The sequence below is a fragment of the Mizuhopecten yessoensis genome, unplaced genomic scaffold (genome assembly GCF_002113885.1).
Source record: "Mizuhopecten yessoensis strain PY_sf001 unplaced genomic scaffold, ASM211388v2 scaffold8745, whole genome shotgun sequence".
NCBI lineage: Eukaryota > Metazoa > Mollusca > Bivalvia > Pectinida > Pectinidae > Mizuhopecten > Mizuhopecten yessoensis.
Genome location: NW_018407700.1, coordinates 2,304,445 through 2,325,048, shown reverse-complemented (window position 1 = coordinate 2,325,048; position 20,604 = coordinate 2,304,445). Strand labels below are relative to the sequence as shown.

General features: G+C 35.7%; 1 pseudogene; it reads right to left on the bottom strand.

Moving 5' to 3' along the window:
* Window positions 1-8,068: 8,068 nt before the first annotated feature.
* LOC110456475 overlaps window positions 8,069-20,604 on the bottom strand; it is a 23,923-nt pseudogene continuing 11,387 nt past the window's right edge.

The following is a 20,604-nucleotide window of genomic DNA, read 5'->3' as shown; positions in this document are numbered from 1 at the left end:
ATACATACATTTTAAACGCCAGTTGTGGAGTCTCATAACCGCATACAATTCAAACGCCAGTTGTTAAGTCCCTCCTATACATACAATTCAAACGCCAGTTGTGGAGTCTCATCACTCCATACAATTTAAACACCAGCTGTGGAGCCCCACCTATCCAAACAATTCAAACGCCAGTTGTGGAGCCTCATCACCCCAAACGATTCAAACGCCAGTTGGTGAGTCTCATCACTCTATACAATTCAAACGCCAGTTGCTGAGTCCCACCTATCCATACAACTGAAACACACGTTGTGGAGTCTCATAACTTCATACAATTCAAACACCAGTTGTTGAGCCCCCATATCATACAATTCAAACGTCGGTTGTTGAGCCCCAACTTTCCATACAACTCAAACGCCAGCTGTAAATCCCACCAATACATATAATTCAAATGCCCGTTGTGGAGCCTCATCACCCGTTTAATTCAAACGCCAGTTTTGGAGCCCCACCTATCCAAACAATTCAAACGCCAGTTGTGGAGCCTCATCACTCCATAAAATTAAACCGCAAGTTGTTGAGTCCCACCTATCTATACAAAAGAAACACCAGTTGTTGAACCCCACCTATCAACACAATTCAAACGTCAGTTGTTGGGTCTCATCACCCCGTACATTCCAAACACCAGTAATGGAGTCTTATCACTCAATACAATTCAAACAACAGTTGTTGAGCCCCACCTTTTCATACAATTCAAAGACCTGTAGTTGAGCTACATCACTCCTTACAATCCAAACACCCGTTTTGGAATTACACAACTCCATACAATTCAAACACCAGTTGCAGAGCCACACCACTCCATACACGCATCAATTATTCAAACTCACACAATATGTTCTGTGAACATATTCCAGTGCATCTTAATGTAAACTGATTGGTTAAGCCGGAAGAGGCCAACTGATCACAACATTTCGCAAAATATAATTGTTTTGTGCTTTTCTCGGTGTCTTGTTGTGTTCTTTTTGTTCTGTTTGATTCATATACATATATATAAATCAATAGATATAATTATTCATCAATGTATCCATATTAAATTAAGAGCAATAATAAACTTACAAGTACAATAGTCCCTGCGATAGGTAATTTTACAAGTACAATAGTCCCTGCGATAGGTAATTTTACAAGTACAATAGACCCTGCGATAGGTTATTTTTCATATATCTAACGTAACTTTCCCATGGTTTGATAAAAATATGAATATCAATTCAAGAAAATTAAAATGGTTATCTTTATGTTTTAGGCAATGTCATTTCAAAATCAAATTACAAAAACAATCGATATATAATATTGTGTACGTAAATGTCTGAAGAAAGGTTATGAATGGTCACAAAAGTATGTGTATTACATGTATCTTCATACGACAACAGGACTTGTCTCCCTTCCTTTTTGTTTTTGATAAATTAAAATTGCTATAAGAATTGAAAACAAGAGGCCCAATGGGCCTGCATCGCTCACCTGTTATTAATCTAACACCCTTGGCATTTTTGTTATTGAGAAGAAGTTGCTTGAAGATTTTAAAATATTTGACCCCTGTGACCTTGAAAATTGGTCTAGGTCATTCATTTGAACAAACTTGGTAGCCCTTCATTCAAGCATGCAACGGGCCTAATATCAGTACCCTGGGCCTTTTGGTTATTGAGAAGAAGTTGTTTGAAGATTTTAACATATTTCAACCCCTGTGACCTTGAAAATTGGTCAAGGTCATTTATTTGAACAAGCTTGGTAGCCCTTCATCCCAGCATGCTACATGCCCAATATCAGTACCCTAGGCTTTTTGGTTATTGAGAAGAAGTTGTATAAATATTTTAAGACATTCGACCCCTGTGACCTTGAAAAGTGGGTCAAGGTCATTCATTTTTCAAACTTGGTAGCCCTTCATCCCAGTATGCTACAGGCCTTATATCAGTACCCTGGGCCTTTTGGTTATTTAGAAGAAGTTGTTTGAAGATTTTAACATATTTCAACCCCTGTGACCTTGAAAATTGGTCAAGGTCATTTATTTGAACAAGCTTGGTAGCCCTTCATCCCAGCATGCTACTGGCCAAATATCATTTTCCTGGGCCTTTTGGTTATTGAGAAGAAGTTGTTTGAAGATTTTTAAGACATCTGACACCAGTGACCTTGAAAGGGGGTCAAGGTCATTCATTTGAACAAACTTGGTAGCCATTCATCCTAGCATGCTACAGGCCCAATATCAGTACCCTGGGCCTTTTGGTTATTTAGAAGAAGTTGTTTGAAGATTTTAACATATTTGACCCCTGTGACCTTGAAAGTGGCTCAAGATCATTTAGCCCTTGATCCCAGCATGATACTGGCCAAATATCATCTTCCTAGGCCTTTTGGTTATTGAGAAGAAGTTGTTTAAAGAAAAAAGTTGACGCCGGACAGACGGACGACGGACGGACGGACGGACGACGGACCCCGCACCATAACATAAGCTCACTTGCCCTTCGGGCAGGTGAGCTAAAAACCCTTCCCTTTACCTAAATAGGGATACACAACCTGTAAAATTAGATCGTTACAAACAAGTTATTTATATATAATGCTAAGCCATTCTTTGGAATTCTGTAACAGGCGTATCTCTTAATTTCTGCAGACTGCGATTCATTTAGATCATGATGACAACATATCAACTTGCAAATAGTATAGTGCACACAACATACACTGATTGCCACAAATTACATAATTATTGTTTCGTTGTATATGCATTGTTAAGGAAAATTCCGACCGAGAAAATTATCATCAATCTAGGAAATACGGACCGTTTGAGATATAGCCACTAGCCAAAACAAATGTTTTTAATCATTTAAAAGGCAATCTAAAATAATTTTGATGACAGAGAGTTGTTGCATGGAGAAATTTAGTGATAACATTTCAGATTTCTTTCCCCAGAAAATATGTAACGTATGAACAGTGTTTTCCGGACAATAAGATATACTATATTTCATCTTTGAGGCTTTCCTTATTATATACAATTTGAACATTATCATTTATTATTTCTTATAAGTGTAACAAGAGAAAAAAGAAAAGAATAGTTTATGATTTTTCACATTGTTGTTCGTACGAGCATTTTTAGCTCATAAAGACCCTAGTTTATCTTGAACAGGGATAAATGTGCTTTATTGTCATAGAACATTTGTTTTAAGTATTTTTGTACAGAGGAGACACACGCCATTCATATCGTAGTGACATTTCATCAATCCAGATGTCTTGTTATCAATAATATTAGCAAGTCCATAGCACTGCTACATGTATTACATAAACCTAGCAAGTTCGAATGATATTCATATTTGCTTTGAATGCCATTGCCCACGTGTTGACGACATATTTATTATGACGTCGTAACTGTAACGTTGGATATCAATGACTATGTTTATAATAACATTCATGAAGCATAGGAAATTGTTTATTAACATTTTATAAGAAGGGTTCTGTTAATGTCATTTACGGTAACTTAACAATATTTGGAGCATATATACAGATAAAAGATCTGAGTATGCTGTCTACGTATAGTTATGGATTGCGAAGTAAATATTTATGTCTTTCATCTGACATATGGCGGTGTTTTTTTCGTCTCAACAGTGAATTTTTTATCTATTTGTAAAGGGGTCAAATGTATTGTCGGTGTTCATCAGAGCTGTTACATTTTGATTGATGCGAAGTCCTTTGGAAAGAAAATCTAGCCATGAAAGAGATGTCAGCATTTTGTTCAGGAATTATCCCCATATTAAGTATTCTATATGAATAATCAGCATCACCACTTTCTTTATGTACATAAGACAAAGCAAAAATATAGTGTGTTTTGATTAAGCTCTACTGGCGATTATATGCCATTGCCCGGTATTCAGTCTCCCTCTGTCCATTGTTGGGCTTTCTTAACTTTATTACAGACAAATATATGGTGTGATAATTAGTGTGAAGCTGGCTTTGTTTATTGGCTATCCTTTGTGTTCACATATATTTGCTTGACCCACTTCCATGTTGACATGATATTAATTGTTAAACGTTTGAAACGGCTTCTTTCACAGAAATAGGACGGTATTTTTCCTGCTGTGTTAAAGGACGATCACGTTTGTTTATTAATAAATGACACTGATAAACAATGTATATCTTCAAAAGACTTCTTCTAGTGAACAATGCTGTTTTAGATAATAACATTTCATCCATATTTTGCTTGGGTAAAATACTATCAGAATTACTGATAACAGCTCACAAGGTCATCAGCGGTCAGATATGCTAAATATTCAATTCAATTTTCCTAGGGTCCACAAAAACTAGAAAACATGTAATATGTCACATGTCATGGAAAACTTGAGTGGCGTTCTTCCCTAAGAATGGAGATTTAAGATTGATAGCGCAAATGATTTTGATGAATACAGATATGCTTTGCAAGTGGCTATGCACCATAAGCAAAAATATGTGCAAACACACTTGACCAGATTTAAGAAGTGTTTTGTTATAGTGGCATAAGATCTTATACCATCAAATACAATATGTATATATATAATATAACTTTATTTATTTTACACCAATGATGAAACAAGTAATGTCAACTTATACCAATCACTCTGGTTGGCGTAGGGTCTTATTGTGGGGAGAAACCGGAGTACCCGGGGGAAACCCACATGGTCGGGCAGATGACTCCATACCTCTTTGAGACCGAACGGGGAATCGAACCCCGATCGCCTTGGTGAAAGATAAGTGCGCTGTCCACTGCACCACCCGACCACCCAGAATGATGAATCTTCGCTAGCCAAGGGTTACGACGCGGTCTATCTACTCTTCAGAGTAGAGTAAGGAGACTGGAACTTAACCCTTGGCTAGGAACGATGACATGATGGAAACAGTGAGAACACTTCATCGTCTTTCAACCTATATGGACTTGATTACCATGATAAAACAGTGAATTAATTATGTCATAGAAACAAAATAATAAATACTTGGATAAGTTTGGTTTTAAATTCTAACTGAACAAGAAATGCTCCCTTGTGTATATTGCGTAATGCTGATACTGAAAGCAAAAAGTGTACAATGTATCATTTGATGGAATCACCAGGTAACAAACTTCGTCATCACGGTTCTATAATGAAAGAATGACACAAATAAGTATGAAACATAAATTCGACAGTGTTAAAAGAGTTGTTTTAACGATTAAAGTTGTGATAATTAATTCGGTTGGTTTTGTTTTGAGTGTGATTTTTTTTTTATCTTTTTATTTATTTATTTTTCATTATTAAAATAATAATATATCACAAAACAAAACTGTTATATTCATATGTAAATGTGTGTGTGTGGGAGGGCGTGAGGGCTTGCTTAAATATGAATGCATGCATTTTCGCTGACAATCTGTATCGAATTTGAATAAAACGCCATCCAAACAATCGAAGATCATGTCAATCACCTCCGTCTTCAACACTAGTGACTGACATATACTTTCTATTTTCATTGTATAACATTGTTATAAGCGTTTGGGATGTACATTAAATAAGGGATGCACTGTTAAATGAATTATGAACCAGTACCATACTTGTAGAGAAAAGTACACTCTATATTGATTTCACGCTTAGTCCATTTCGGAATCACTGATGTGAAAGGGAAAATACCGAAGTCTATTCAATTCATTTTGTAAAATCGTTTGCCTTTTTGCTGTGTTATGTACATTATATTTCACTCATTTCAGAGAGCACAACCCATGACATATCCAATAGTGTTTATTAACCTCTTAACATAGGTTCATTTCCAAGGAAATAAGAATTTCATCTGAAAATTCTCAGTTATCGAAAGAAAACTTCCGTACTGAATAATGAATACAAAAGCATTTTAACCGTTAAAATTGTAAACCCCTATGTGATGTGATGGGATGATCTAGGACGAGAACGATTTCGGAACTTGTGTTGAGGGGAACGTGTTGTATTGACACACATGAAGAAATGGAAAAGACATTAATATTGTTATGAATTAATCAATTAAATAATATCTCTACTGTATTTGTTACTTTGAAAGTTATCTCTGTTTTCCCGCAAATATTCAGTGTTACGTTTCTCATAACCATGTGGTCATGATTGTCCATGGCCCATGAATAGGACTGAGTTGTGACTTGGAATGTGGTTACATGCTTTTTATGGACTATTTTCTTACGCGGATCACTTTTGTCTCGACACTATTTACGGTTTTGGACGTCATCTGGCGCGAACAGACGTTCTTTTTGAGATGGGAAAATCCGTTCTCAAGTTCTTCTCAAGTTGTTTTAAAGTCGTTCTCAACTTTTTCTGATACTGACAACCAATGATAATGAATTTATCATGCTACATGTAGGTGGTATAAAATAGTATATAGATTATAATTATTGTTTCTAACAGATGAAACGTATTACTTTACGATACAAACTTCCAACTTTAGCGCTGAATGTGTACTTTCGTCCCATAGTTCTTATGGCTAAGCTTTTGATAAGACCATTGCACGTCAGCACAGGTGGATTATTTTATGTAAATAACAATTAAAAAGCCTGGTGTTACATTTCAGTATTTAACTATGAATGTTTACAGTATGTTGCTTGTTTTTCATATTTTGATAAATAGAAAATAATTACTAGGCGTCGCTTTCAGGCATGTATCTTGTCGATTTACCTGCTAGTATAATAGCCGACAGAGACGATAATGTTCCACTGAAAACAGACGCGACACATATCAGAAAATACACGAACTTCTGATAGCGGCCAAAGACACCGAGTTGGGTTACTATTTTATCATATACCGTGGTAATCACTTTAGGAATGCAGTCTAGAACTTGACAATTCGTTATAGAATTAATAGACGATCACAGGGCTATCAAAGCCTCAACTCAAACGTGACTGATAGATTAATATTTATTAAACAGTTATCAAAATAAAGCCATTATTGTTTACTACAGATTTAAATAAAATTCATTCCGGATCGTCAATTTGACTGGTGTTAATTTGCACCTACGTGACACAATCTTTAATGTGCAAAATACAACTTATTAATCGTTTAAACTGCAATGCTTACTATGTTATTGGTGAACATAATATCAATTATCGCTTATTTTGTATTCAAGGACAGTTTCTGGGATATTCTAATGCAAGCATTACACAAATTACTGCGGTAAGTTGAGAGGTGACATAACCAGAACACGATTGTGCATCTTTGCCGCGTCTAAGATGAAAATTGAAAGGGACAGACATCATACTGCCGTAAGCGTATCCGATAGGACTGTTTTCGTCTGTTTCAACTTTATATATCTTTTAACTTTACTAGCTATTCAAGTCAGTATGTTGTCTATTAAGACTATTTTTTTTTATTAATATCATAAACATATGATTGTGCAAGGTTATTACTGTAAATAGCTACAAGAGAATATAGAAATGTCAAAAACAAAATCATAATTCGAACTCAAAATAGAAAAAAACTACGGCAAAATGTTAACAAAGGAAAGATTAACAAGGGGACACTTGAGACAGTACAAGAAATGTAAAACAAGGTGTTCCTGAAGGGTAAGTGACAAAGGTATATAATAAATTACCATTTAACCAACTCGATCATTCTCTTCTGTTTATAGCAGTCATTTATAGAAGATTTTTTCATATAACCACGAGCCCTACGCTTAGTAGCCCTTTCCGTAGACCACGAGATGGTTATTACATAAAACTACCCGGCCCTGCTGCGTCATATGGATGCAATGGCCCTGTTTAATAATGTTATTCTTTGTTCACTCCTCGAAGGAGACATAAGCGTAGTAACGGACATCGATATTTCAATCGTCAACCGAACACAATGTTATAGTTGTTAGACCTTATGTAGACTCAAGGAAAAGTGGTGTATTTTGTCATTACGTTGACGCTGTGGTACATCATGTCTTTGTTTTGACGTTGTATTATAATTTTTCCTGGTGTTTGTATTAAAGACACATAACGTTTTGTGTGAGAAGAATGTAGAATTTATACCAAATACGCGAATTTCGTTCTTAGCAAAGGATTAGTGTTATTAATACTAACATAACAAGATATAGTCTGATGTCTTTATTATGAAATATTCAAAAAAATGTGCGATATGATAAGCTTATTAGTGATTGAACATTATATATTGCGCCCTGTCTATGTGTTTATACATGCTGTTCTAGCTTGAATGTCCTTTCGCACGTGTATGGCCAAGTGTTAAGATGTAATAGTTCCTTCACTCTGACAAGCTCTGGGAATCAGTCTCCAACGGACAAGCATCAGTAGACACGTATGTTGAATTCATGTAGGTTTTGGTGTTGGCATCGGCTTTTGATTTGTATGTAGGTCTGAAAAAGAAACAGTCAAGCATCGAAAATATCAACCGAGAATGTAATGATGTTTGAATTGTGAGTAACGTGATAAGTGTCATTTTGATATGGTAACCAATTGTAACGATGTACGTTTATCTTTTAACATTTAGTATTAAGTTGATTGTGTCTTGTGAAATGTTCTTATCTGTTAAACATTGAAGGGCAAAACATGCATTCACTATTGTCTGAGAAGTAGTTCAATGGACATTAACAAGGCGAAAGTTTGATATACATGTGGATTTCATTAAAAACATACGTTCCAAATTGGATACCGTCTTCAATGGTTTCTGGTAATTCCTGGCCCATAGTTTCAGGAAGATGCAAGGATAACAGTCCTGCTAAGATGGATAAGGATCCAAACACCGCTAATGGAAATGCCTTTCCTGTGCTACCTCCTATGTAATTGCCCTGTTAGAGAAATTTATTTTATAATGATAGTATATTGCAGGTAAAACACTTTAAGTGTATTTACTTATGAACTCCTTCAATATATAATATATTTATAAGTAAATCAGAAATCCTTGCATTAAACATGTCCAGCAAATTAATATGTAAATGCTTTGCTTTAACGGTTGTGATTTATATAGATAGGAATTTATAATTACCGAATCTGCAATATAAGGTGCTGCGATAGCGCCGATGCGAGAAATGCAAGAGCTCGCTCCCATCCCTGCGTTTCTCACTACGGTAGGGAATAACTCGGCTGAGTATGTATATATTATACCAAATGCTCCTGCTGCCCCTAACTTCCCCAGCATAGCAAGCGCGATCGTGACAGGCTGGTACCCTGATATAACAAAAAGACATTTAATCACAGACAACAAAAACGGATGGATAAACCTAAAGCTATAAGAATATATTTACATTTTCTTCCTACGTTCACAGTATGAACTAACTACCAAACTTTTAAGTAGTGTTTTAGCGTAACGAAACAAGCAATTACAGAGAAGTGTTTAATTGATTTTTACTGTGCCCTTTAATTACTGAATTAAGGAATATGTATTTGAGAGCTGACATCGAGGGCAATATCCGTCACCCCTGCAGGTGGGGGATCGAGAATAGAATGCACCTGCTGTTATCCCCTGCATGTATCGTAGGGTGCGACTAATGGGGGAACCCCCTGCAGAATTTGGGGACACAAAAGCGACCAAAATAAATCTGCTGCACTCATTGCAATATTTGGGAACTTTATCTTTCTTTCTATTTCTAACTACCTTTTATTTTCTAGTGCCTTGCTTGGCAACACCTCACTTTTGGCCTTAATGTTGAGCGTTCGCCAAGCATGGGCGTTCGTTGATGTTGATGCCTTAAAGTTGAGTCCTTAAAAATGGTAGTTGTGTTTCCCTGCTTAACTTTCAGCATTTAGGGGAATGACAACAACTGTTTCACCCGTTGTCAGTATAATGTGACTGGGCGGAATAAACACTATACAGTGACATCAGATCCGCGCTATCACAAGGAGTCAAGCACACCAGCATACCCTGTCTCCTGCATACACACTCGCAAGCACGCATACACGACACACATGGAGGCACGTCCTAAAATGACCATAGCTGTTGATAGGACATTAAACAAATTTAAACCAAACAAAACCAAGCAATATCCGTAAAAAGTATACAGTATTGTATCTCCAAATCGCTAAATTTAAATCAGTTTAAATTATATTTTGAATAACCACATTTTTACTTATAATGATGAAAATGTATAGGTGCGTGAAAACCGGCTGTACGATGTACAACAGACGCAGACGTCAGTGTCTCCTCGTTCAAAAAACTACCTTCCAGTGGTATCGGTAATATCATCATGCAATCGAAAGTCATATCTTGCCAAAGTGTTATTACAATTATTGGTACAATAGGAAATAAAACTAATGCTTGATATAAAGTGACCCTGTTCGACACGGAATTTTTCAACGATATACTCACTTTCTTCCAGATACAGAATTGTAAATATTGTCGAAATGCATGAAACACCTCCTAATATCATACATATAATATAGAGCCATTTCCTCCCTAGTCTGTCCAAAAGCAGCAATGTCAACGTGTAGGCAGGAAATTCCACTAATCCGGATAAAAGGAAATTCAGATAATAATTTCCCTCAAGGTTTCCAGAGTTCAGAGACAATCCGTAATAAACCATATTTACAACACCCCTGCAACATGAATCCAGATATGTGTATGTTGATATTTGATGAGGAGTAACTATATAACCAGAGACATAAGGTATTATATAAATTGAAGTTATGAGGCAGTTACCTTACAATTGTATGTCGTTGCATCATTTGCTATACTGAATAGCGCTTTAAATTCGCGGGTCAATATTTCGCGGTTTCGTATTCAGTACATATTCGCTGGGGTTAGATTTCGCGGTGCACCCGAATCCCATGTGTCGTGCAAGGTAGTTTGAGTGTCATCATTTAAGGGTTAAACCTCGAAACCTCGTGGACTGCCCAGTTGTCCGGTTATAATCTGATTTGAGTTTATTTTAACTTGCATAATATGGTTGGGTTATAAGTATTTTCAACATGTTGTGATAAGGTCCGTAAAAGCGGTTAACATTTTTGTTATTTTCGCTGGTGTTTAGAATTCGCGGATATAAGTCAAAGCGCGAATATAGCGAAATCAAAACCCCCGAGTATAACCGCTATACAGTACGGAGTAGATATTTCATAATTTTATATAAATGTGTCGTTTTGAGTCTGATCGGAAAAATAGGATGACAGCCAGGCAGCAATTTTGGATTTTTAGATCTCAAGTTTGTTTTTGCAATATTTCAAAAAGTAAAAAGTATATCTTTCTTAATTATTCATGTCTCCCTTCATGTCCATAGTTGTGCAGGTTTCATATTTGGACTGACCAAAAAAAGAAAAGCTGCCAGACAACTATCTTTGATTTTGAAAGTTCAACTTATTTATCACAATTTCGCAAGAAGTACTTGTATAATCTTTCTAAAAGTCCATATGTAGGTTTCCTGTGGTCCATATTTGTGCTTGCTTTTATTTTTGGAGTGATCGGGAAACACAAGGTGTCCGCCAGGCAACCCCCTTGTATTTTGACAATTCACAATGAACTCACATTGAAACGATACTCTCAAACCCAGATGTGTGAAATTGTTACAAAATTGTGCATTAATTGTTGACATCACTCTTAATCCAAGTGATAAAAGAAAAGAAGAAAAACGAAGAGAAAGACCAAACTTACATAGAACTTATGGAAATCTTATGATGGTGGGCGCCAATATCCGTCTGAGATTCCTTGTTTAATCAAATGTACATATATCTTTTGTTTCGTACGGAATATTTATGTATCTATCTCCATTTACATAATTGTTGTCACCAGTGCCCATGAGCTCATGAATACATCACTTAAAACTATTAAAATTATTTGTTGTACTTGTTATAATGCACAAAGGTATTTTTACCTATTTCGTAAAAGAAACAAGTATTGCTATAAGTCTATAACACATTTATATCTTAAAATAGCATTGTTTAAGATGTCACAAAAGTATAATCGAAACCCATGTTAATAGTTATCGTTACATTATATCCCTAAATGTATAAACCAGATTTGTATCTGATCCGCTTTACTTCCTCTTTGTTGATATCACATTACATCTGAAATAAAAAAGTTAACAGGCCTATTTACGCAGTATATCACTGCGCTTGAAAAATGATTTTTGCAACAAAATTGAGAAATTTTATAACTTACCAGTTAAAAAATATGACCAAAGTTCGAGTTAATAAGACTTTCGTAGTGAACAAGTGCCACAATCTGCCATATTTTTCATCTTTTTGAGGAAGCTGAACTGGTATGTCTTGGGAGAAGAGATATTCACTGACAACCACATTGTTATATTTAGCGGCCCGTAGTAGGATGGCTTTCGCTTCTTTGTATCGTTTCTTTGAAATGAGCCACCTGGGTGATTCTGGTAGAATCCTTTAATAAATAAACACAATATCTACAAAATAAGTTTAATGGCATTCAATTTGAAAAACATCATTTTACCTCGTCGAAAGAAAGTGTCAGGATGTTGCTACCGCTAGTGACTCATATATTACCAATTTGCTCGAGAGAGCCCCCCCCCCTCCCCCCTCTTGTACAACTTCTCATTTGAGAAGCCATATTTTTTTTCAAAGCAAATTGCTATATATCACCACTCTATTCAGAGCCTATCTCTGTTATGCTACTTTTAAAGTCATTTTCGTAGGATTAAATCTTAATACAACTATACAATTTAAAAGTAACTGATACCTACCACCAATAGAATAGAAACAGGCCTATTGGTAAAGCGCACATTAAATCTATATATTTCCAGTGACGAACTAGATAGGCCACTCCAGACAGCAGTACCAAACCAACAGCAAAGAAGTAGTCCACAACAATACCAGTGTAAATTCTTTTAGATGGTCCAACCAACTCCAGCCCTTATTGGTAAATAAGTCATGTGTGTAAACATAATAAGTCACGTGTGTAAACATAATAAGTCACGTGTGCAAACATAAGTCACGTGTGTAACATAATAAGTCATGTGTGTAAACATAATAAGTCATGTGTGCAAACATAATAAGTCATGTGTGTAAACTTAATAAGTCATGTGTGTAAACATAATAAGTCATGTGTGTAAACATAATAAGTCACATGTGCAAACATAAGTCACGTGTGTAAACATTATAAGTCATGTGTGTAAACATAATAAGTCACGTGTGTAAACATAATAAGTCATGTGTGTAAACATAATAAGTCATGTGTGCAAACATAATAAGTCATGTGTGTAAACATAATAGGTCATGTGTGTAAACATATGAAGTGTTGCATTCTTCTCATTAAAACATACATGCAGCGGAACCATGTATTACTGAGCACAGCAGTTTGTGAAAGATAACTAAATAAAACAAGAGGCACAATAAGCCTGCATCGCTCACCTGGTATTAATCTTACACTTGTAACCTTAAAAGGGATCTAAAATATTTGACTATAAGTTATTCAAAAGAATCTGTTAAAATATTTTAAAACATTTGACCCCTATGACCTTGAAAGTCAAACAAGGTAATGACATTGAAAAAACCCTATATCCAAATCCTATATCTCGGAATGCGACTTGACAAATAACACCAACCCATACCTTTTGCTTATAAAGATGAGGTTATTGAAATATTTATGCATATTGGACCAAATGTGACCTTGAAAGTGGGTCATAGTCATTCAAATGAAAAAGCTTGATAGCCCTTCATCAAAGCATGTTACTGGCCAAACAATCTGTGCCTCATGGTTATTCAGAAGAAGTCTTTTAAAGATTTAAACAAATTTGACCCCGTGACCTTGAATATAGTTCAAGGTCATTCATTTTAAGTAACTTGGTAGCTCTTTTTCTAGCATAATACAGGCCAGATATCATCACCCGGGGCATTTTGGTTATTAAGAAGAAGCCGTTTAAAGGTTTTAAGGATATTTGACACCTGTGACCTTGAATACAGGTCAAGGTAATTCTTTTGAACAAAATTGGTAATCCTCTATCCTAGCATGCTACAGGCCAGATATCATCACCCTGGACCTTTTGGTTATCCAGAAGAAGTTGATTAAAGAGTTTGAACATATTTGATCCCTGTGACCTTGAATATAGGTCAAAGTCATTCATTTTAACCAACTTGAAAACCCTTTATCCCAGCATGTTAGTGCTAAATATCATCATGCTGCACCTTTTGGTAATTCATAAGAAGTTGTTTTAAGATTTTAAACATATATGACTAAACGTGACCCTGAATATAAGTCAAGGTCATTCATTAGAACAAACTTGGTAGCAATTTATCCTAAAGTGCTATTGGCTAGATATCAACATTCTTTGCATCATGGTTATTCAGTAGAAGTCATTAAAGAGTTTAAACATATTTGATCCCTGTGACCTTGAATAAAGGTCAAGGTCATTCAATTGAACAAACTTGATAGCTTTTTATGCCAGCATCTTACTGGCCAAATATCATCATCCTGTAACTTTTGGTTATTCAGCAGAAGTTGTTTGAAAGTTTTTAAAAATAATTGACCCCCGTGACCTTGAATATATTTCAAGATCATTTATTCGAAAAACTTGGTAGCCTTTTATGCCAGTATGTGATTGGCCAAATATTATCATCATGAGCCTTCTGGTTATTCAGAAGAAGTTGTTTAAAGATTTTAACATATTTGACCCCTGTGACATTGAAAATGGGCGAAGGTCATTCATTTGAACAAACTTGATAGTCTTTCCTCCCAGTATGCTTCTGGCTAGATAACATCACCTTATGCCTCTTGGTTATTGAGTAGTAGTTGTTTTAAATAGTAAGTTGACGCCGGACGGACGCCGGACGCAGCACCATGTCATAAGCTCACTTGGCCCTTCGGGTCAGGTGGGCTAAAAAGGATAAACGACACACTATTTCTAATTATGAGTTTCCCGAATAATTAGGATTGAGACTTACGCTGTATTATGGTATATGCTCTTAGTTTTCTTATAATATGCAATTGTACAAATTGTCACTTTTCATCACTTTTATAACAAACAATCGACTTGAAAGAAGTGATGACAATTTATATAAAACATTTTGACACTCTCTACACTGTACTAGGACGCTCATACCTATCACGAATGCAGCAGTATACATTCCGTCCGACGAGAGCCCGATCAGGGTCATACAGATAGATGTACATCACTATGGTGTTAGGTGCCCAGGCTAGAGTCACAGTGGCAACAAACTGTATGGCTACTGATATACAGAACACTGTCTTACGTCCTATACTGAAATCACAACGTTAATGGACGCATTGAAGTTCTAGATAAGGAAAAGCTTATTCTATTTGAAAGAATCTGTATTTTATATATATATATATATATATATCAATATATGGCATTATTCTGGAGATTTGACACATTTTCTTACATTGTTCTCGATAATAGTGAATACACGGGTACTTCAGGAATGCATCTAAAGGTAAGTTTTTTTTCATTAATTTCATTTTTCATTGAAATGTTTAATGGCGTTGACATAACGTCCGGAAACGATAGTAAAAGTACTGCCCTCTGGTTGACCAGACTCTTGAGTTACAAGTGATCAAGCGTCTGATTGAAAGAGACTATACATGTTTCAGCACGCGCTGACCTCAACCTTATTAATATTCAATAAAGTGGTAGGCTGATCATGACTGCGAAAAACTTTGAAACTCTGAAATGGCGTGTGTTTTGGAGGAAGCGGAGTTCATGTCCGCGGAAGGAGAATACATTTTACGTGCATATAGAAGGTTTATATAAGAATAAAAATATCCATCTTTCCAACGGTACTAGGCATTTTCCCGTAGATGAACTAGAAATGTTGTTTTTGATGCAAGAAAGTTAGGCGGGGTCGACATTACGACATTGAGAGCTTTCCTCCCTTCTCGGTTATATGATCATTGGGGTGTCATTTTTACCGAAAGTCGATCTAAACTCCTAAATCATGTAAAATTACTCTGAGCACCTTAGTTTAGGTTTAAATATAGCTGGAACAAATTCTCAGGTCCCTGTGGCTTTGGATCAATAAATACCCCATTCATCGATTATGTGAGGTATGTGTTGTGTTAAAACATATTTTGATTGTCACCACCTCAAAACTCAGCGCAGGGCCAGGGGTTCGTTACAAATGTCTAAAATACACATATTCCATAGGCCTACTGACATGGGTCAAAGCACACAGATTATGTGCTGTCACGTTAGATATTTGTAACGAACCACTGCAGCGGTGTACGCCTGTATGATAGTTCAAGCAATGATGAGTTTTGCAATTTATATAAAAACGTGTGAAGATTGACTGTGTATCAAGGGTTAAGATCGCAACGGAAAATTCACACAATAAATTCCGCTTCAGCTTCCAGCGATACAGGATTAAACAATATTCATATCTTTTACAATTGATTTGGTTTACTCCAATTAGTACATATATTAATATCCGGCCTTCCCTTCCCCGGCCAATATATAAAAAAAAATATCTCGTCGTCAGTAAGCTACGTTATCGCAACTGTACTCCTATAGACACAGGGGTTTGTCAAAAACGTCTAAAATACACTTCTGATACTGACATGGGTCACATAAACATACACATACACTATGTTATACATATCAGTATGGCCTACATGTAATAAGACATTTGTAAGGAAACCATGTGAATAGAAAACATATGCTATCTGTGTTGTGACCCATATCACATGGCATACATGTAAATAGACATTTGTAACGAACCCATGTCGTTTTTTAGTTTGTTGCACATATTTTTCAATCAGAATGAGACAAATGAAAGTAGCCTTTTTAGGATTTATACATGCTGTTGGTCCTAGCACAGGGCTTCGTTACAAATGTCTGAAATACACATATGCTATACTGACATGGGTTATATCACAGTGTATGTTTATGTGTGCTGTGCCTGTGACCAATATCAGTATAGCATATGTGTATTTCAGACATTTGTAACGAAGCCCTGTGGTCCTAGTGCAGCTCTGTAACGATGCCAAACTCGGTAAGAGCACAAAATTAGTCACCACATACTCAAATATAAAGTGAAATTTGAAAAAACTCATTTCTATTTATGTTATTGTTCGTACACAGCCTCGTTAAATTATATTTGGTTTGGTTTGTGAGGGGTGTGTGTGTCTGCCATAGCATGTTCATGAATTTGTATCTGTTTTATATGATTAATTGGGAAGTCATGTTTTAGAACTGTGACACGTGTTTAACCTGTATATAGTAGAATTCTGCCATTTATTCCAAGTTACAGGTTGATAATTCTACAGCAATTTTCAGATACAAATACAGATAGTTGATGACAGAAAGTTGAGTAAGTTTGATCATAATTTATTTTGCACATCACTTGTCTAGCTACATGTAGCTTGTTGTAAGCAAAATTAATTGATTTTGCTGATTATCCTGTGTTATGCTTTAAAGTTTGTGCTAATGTATTTTGTGAGTTGACAGACAAAGGACATGTACAACTGTTCAGTATTACCCCAAACCAATCAAATTAGTAACCTCCCCCACCCACCCAAGCAGTTTGTTTAGATTGTGTCCCTTTTTTTCAAAGACTGTCCTATGTTAATTTAGATCTGGTGGTAGAGAATCTTGCAATCTACCAGATATATAACCAAATCTAAATACATAGAGAAAATTTATAATGAAATACAATCTATTATACCAAGAATATTAACTGCTTATATTTACATTTGATCTAACTTGACTTCACAATTAAATACCTTTTACAGAGAATATTTATCCGAAATATACTTTGCATGCGTACATATCACTATAGCAAGGTTATATTATTAGATTAAATTAAACTCATCATCTTTATTTATGATAAGTGACAAACCTCAATGCACTAGATCATAAACTAAGAAAATTAGGTATAGTTTCAAATTTGAAGATTGTCTTATTTTTCAGTTCTTTTTCCAAATGAATTTTATCACACAGGGGTACATATATGGTAACTGTGGACTTTCCTTCCAAAATTTGAAAGATTCCAAGAGAAATATTCAGTTTACTGATACTTAAGATCTGGACTCACGACTAAAAGACTTGTGGATTATAAGTATTACATACACTCTTTTTAATAATATATCTAGGGTAGATCTTTCAGCCCAAAAAACCAATACATTTCTATTGATACAGAACAAAATCTGTTTGAGAATTAACTGTTTTAAACAGTCATTTTGTAAATATATATCGCTGACACTTAACCATATTGATATGAAATTTGAATCTTTCTATAGTACTTAATTCCGTAACCTACATGTACAACCTAGGGACATGTCACATACAATGGAAGATATTTTATAATAAATGGGCATCACAGTATATATATATATTATAAAAGCTGAAAATAATCTGGCGGACATGATTATAATAATAAAATACAACATTTGATATAGCACCCTATCTAGCTAATGTAACAGAAAAGAATAATAATATGCTTCCCTCGGGGATCGAACCCTTGATCTCCAGGTTCCTAGTCGGACGTGAGCTAAAGGTATTTTCCCTCTAGCTGGAAGGTAGAAGGCGACCATCCTGTTTACAATTAAAACCTGCCACATTACTCCCCCCTTTTTCAATGTGTTCACCCTCGAACACCACAACCCAGGTTCTAACTCACTGTTACCACAGGGAGGGCCACATACACCATTTGTAACAGGTAAGAGAATAGTGTACTTCCACCAGGGATCGAACCCTCGATCTCCAGGTTCCTAGTCGGACGTTGTATCACTGAGCTAAAGGGAAATTCCCTCTAGCTGGAAGCTAGAAGGTGACCGTAATCCTATTTACAATTAAACCCTACCGCACTAACATAAACCACTCGAAAGCGCTCTACAGTACATAGATTAATACAATTAGCCGAATCAGGCGCTAACTTCTAGTCCTATGCCACCTGGCCAATATCTCCCTATGTGTGTATGTCTGCGTGTGTGCTGGAGATGTAATGTGTTCTGTTTGTAGTGGGACCGTGCTTCCAACGGCATCATTTATAGTGCCACCTCACTTGAATGATTCAGCACAGATACCGCAACATACAACCCAGACCAATTTATACTCCACCTGGGTTGTTGTGTGTGTGTGTTAACCACTCGACCAATCCGCCCAGAAAAATATCCTTACAGACGAAGAAATGATATAAAAAGAAAACATCTCAACGAGTCTTTAGTACTTTCATCTTGTGAAGGAGATCCTTCAGACTGTTTATTTGAAGTAGATATGATGACGTCTTAAACTATGACGTCACATAAAAGTTCGCTATAGCGACGTCCGCTATATGCGTACCTAATACATAATGATGGTCTTAAGGTAAAGAGTACTATTTGTTTAATGATTTAGAATGACTATTGATACTATTATTTATGAATAAAAAAAACCTTTGTGGGGCGAACTCGGTACCATTACATGACTGATCCGACACGCTACCGAAGTCACTACAACGAATCAATTAGGGGAGCGTAAATTTACAAATATAACTCTTCTGTAGACAAAGAAAAAACGATACTGATCGGAACTCGCGTATGCACATACTTTCAAATGCAGAAGAACTCTCTATCTAAACGCTACATGAAGTAAGAACATTATAAAATTATAGTCAAACAGTACTGTTCAAACAGGGTCTAAGAAGTCTGATGAATTCAGCTTCTTTAGCCTCATGTTTTATTACGTCGGAATTGTTCATTTGATAAATGGGAAATATTTTAAACTTGTCATCAGCACAAGCGTGTATGTGTTTACTTACTGGTAAAATTCTTAAGCTGTCAGTTCGTATTTGCTGTATATGTACATTCTTGTTCGTAGCTCACCGCCCGTTTGACCGATATAAAATTCAGAACAATTGTTACAAATCTTACAATTCATATATGTTTTTAACCTTAAAGTTAAAACCATTTTTGAACTTAACATCACTTCCTTCTATACAAACCACGACAAGGTGTATTACATTTTAATACACATGCATTTAGATGATTTCTTTCAAATCTTGATCTAGTTAGAATACATTTAAGATTTTTAGGTTGTCTTTTGCTGTTTATTAACCCATTCACCCCTGAAATTTCATAATGAACTATTTCAACCTATGAATCGGAAGAGTTCAAATGTGTCTTCAAGGGTGAATGAGTAAAAGCAATCCAAAACATTTTTATACGTTCGCTGCCTCGTTTCAAATCTTCAAATCTGTTCCAATTACTGGAAATATGTCGAAATTACGAAGGTTGAAAGTTGAAACAAATGAAATAATATCCATATTATCTACAGCACGAGTGAGGGCTGTAAAAGGTCCCTTATCAATTGACATACTTTTACCTTTTTCAACAATACTCTCAGTATATCCTTGAAATTTCAAAAATGTAGCAAGTTCGTCAAGCCTTTTCTTCATTGTAATCTAATTACTCACTATAGAAATGATACACGATGCTAAATTAAAAGGAATATGTACTTTAACATGTTTAGAATGGTTTTAGTATAAATTCAGATAATTATGAGAATCTGTAGGTTTCGTATATAAATCAGTAGAACTAGTATTGTCTTTCAAAATGACAAGCACATCCAAAAATGTCTCTCCGTCTGTCTGTCTGTCTGTCTGTCTGTCTGTCCGTCCGTCCGTCCGTCACACGATCATGAGGAGGAGGATTATGATGACCAGGTGTAAAGGTGATAATGTCCTTTTATTGTAATGATGTTGTTGTTGGTGATACTGTTGTTGGTGATGACACTGTTGTTGGT